Here is a 2,500-nt window from a genome sequence, read left to right on the forward strand (position 1 = left end):
TCAATTAACTTATCTGGATATTTATCTATATATCTATCTATTTCTTTATTTACTTATTTACTTATTTATCTATTTATTCATTCATTTATTTGTTTATTTATTTATCTATTTATTTATTTTTTGTTTGTTCATGTATCGCTTCTTTATTTTCAGTCTTTGTATGATTTCTTTCCTTCTTCATCATTTTAAGTTAATAATCTTATAAGTCCCAACCTGGTTTTCAATATTTGTAATGCTCTGGTGCTCATTCTTAGACAATGGCCTCTTTTTTTTCTTCTTCTTCTTTACTTTCAGTCTTTCCCTTTTTCTCAGAATATTTCCTGAAGTCGCATTTTTACGTTGATTGGATTTATTGCTAATAAAAATTGATAACTCTTACATTGATTCAATATAAATAATCTTCCTTTTCTGCATTCTTTTGATCATTTCATGTCGTTTTAATGATCTTTTTCGTATGCGTAATTCTTTTATATTTCTTCCTAATTTGGTGTCTCCATTGTCAGATAGCAGAAGCTGTGTCATTCTGAGAAGTTGAAAATTATTTTGTCTCGTCAAATTGATTTTAGTCTGTACCAGCACCTGTGATTGTCAATTGTCCTGATGGCTTTAGATTTTTTTTAATCTATTTACTTTTTTTCCTAATTAAATTTGTGATTCATGTATGTAGGTACATATGATAACCTATATAATTACCTACAAAATTGTAATGTCTCTCTTATGAATTAACTGTGCATCTAATTCTTCACATTTGTAAGATTAATCATAAACATAACTTTTATTAAATATTTTACTTACGGCTTCCACATCGCTTTAATGTGGGTTCATGAGATTATCTTCATGTCTAACCTTCTCTCTTTTAAGTCTCTTCCTTTTTTTTTCTTATCTTATTTTATCTCTCTAACAAATAATTACTACATTTATTTTCTTTTTTAATTCACTATACTGTCATTCGTCCTTTTTTTGATGTCCTTTATATTTTGCCTACTCTTTTGTTTTCTTCTTCATTTATGCATTTTGTGTATTTTATTTGTTATTTATATTATTATAGTTTTTATTTATTCATTTATTGCTATTATGATATTTTTTCGCATCCGACCTAGATATGGACCAAAAGGTCTCTTGTTGGCATGCTCCGCCTTTGTAGTCCTTTGTAATCTGTTTTTAATCCTCCTTTTCTCTTCTTAGTTTTCTTCCTTTTTTTATTCATCTTTATCTTCTGTTTTGTATTTTGTTTAGTTTTTCGTCTTCTATTCCTTGTTTTCATATTGTTATCTATTCTTTTGTCATCACTTATATGAATTGTAGAAATTTATTCTTATAGAGCATTGATATTTTAGAAAAGAACAGTGATTTTTTGAAACCATTGACACATAAATCCTAATTCATATAAATTCCCTTTTAGATAAAGCTTTACAAGAACGTAATTGATAAGTTATCTATTTCTATCTATAGAAAAATTATTTAGTATAGAAAAAAAGTTTAAATATATATTTTTAAAGGGATAGATCAAAGAAACTGAAAAACTTAAAAGATTTTTTATTTTATTTTAAACTATTGACATATAAGTCCTGATTCATATAAATTTCCTTCCAATTAAGACCTAAAACGAAAATAATAAGTAAATCAGTCATCACCTGTGGAAATATGATTTACTATGGAAAAAGGTCAAATATTATAAAAACTTGTTTTAGAATATTATGATATATTAAAAAGAACTAAAATAAAAGAACTGAAAAAAGAATCTATCTTATTTCTGCGGTGAAGAAAACAAGAGGGATGTCAGGACTAATTGCATCCTGTTCAGACTTCAAAAGTCAAATGTCATCAACAATATAAATCATTAGTTCGTTTATATTCGGAATATACTGACACAAGGGAAACAAATTCAATTTTAGGATTAATTATATGATATTTTGACCTTAAAAGCCAACTATCATAAACTATGTTCATTATTTAGATTAAATTGTATGTTTTTTCATCGACCAAATACAAAAATACATTTATTAGAGATTTTATACAAAAGTAGCTGGTGGCAGCAAATTGTAATATAATTGTAAACACTGGGAAAAAGATAATCAGTAAGCAAGTAAGGACGCCTCTCTCTCTCTCTCTCTATCTATCTATCTATCTATCTATCTCTATCTCTATCTCTCTCTCACTCAACCACTTGGTTTACAGGCTGCTTATTTGTCAACATAATTCGCACATCCTATTTTCTTTATCTTTGAAATTATGACAGAAACACTTAAGTCGAAATGAGTGATATATCACGGCCATGGATGAGATGTAAACATGTCTTCCGAATTCTGTTGCTGGCGTGCAGCTCGGTTCCGGAAAACTCATTTCTTTACTCCTGAATCAAGGAGGTCTTGGAACAGCAGGAGGACCGTGAAATAACCGAAGAAAACGACCATATACCATCGTAAAACCGGTGATGGGAATCCAGGTGGGGTGAGGAACGAAGGAGGGGCAGCTCTTTGCCAAAGACTACACCAACTTC

General features: G+C 28.9%; 1 long non-coding RNA gene across 1 annotated transcript in view; it reads left to right on the plus strand.

Annotated features, from left to right (window-relative positions):
- The window catches only part of LOC143040169 (uncharacterized), a 32,526-nt gene that overhangs the window by 17,516 nt on the left and 12,510 nt on the right, over positions 1 to 2,500 (plus strand). The window lies entirely within an intron of this gene.

The sequence above is a fragment of the Oratosquilla oratoria genome, chromosome 28 (assembly GCF_046742065.1).
Source record: "Oratosquilla oratoria isolate Oo_2021 chromosome 28, ASM4674206v1, whole genome shotgun sequence".
Taxonomy (NCBI): Eukaryota; Metazoa; Arthropoda; class Malacostraca; order Stomatopoda; family Squillidae; genus Oratosquilla; species Oratosquilla oratoria.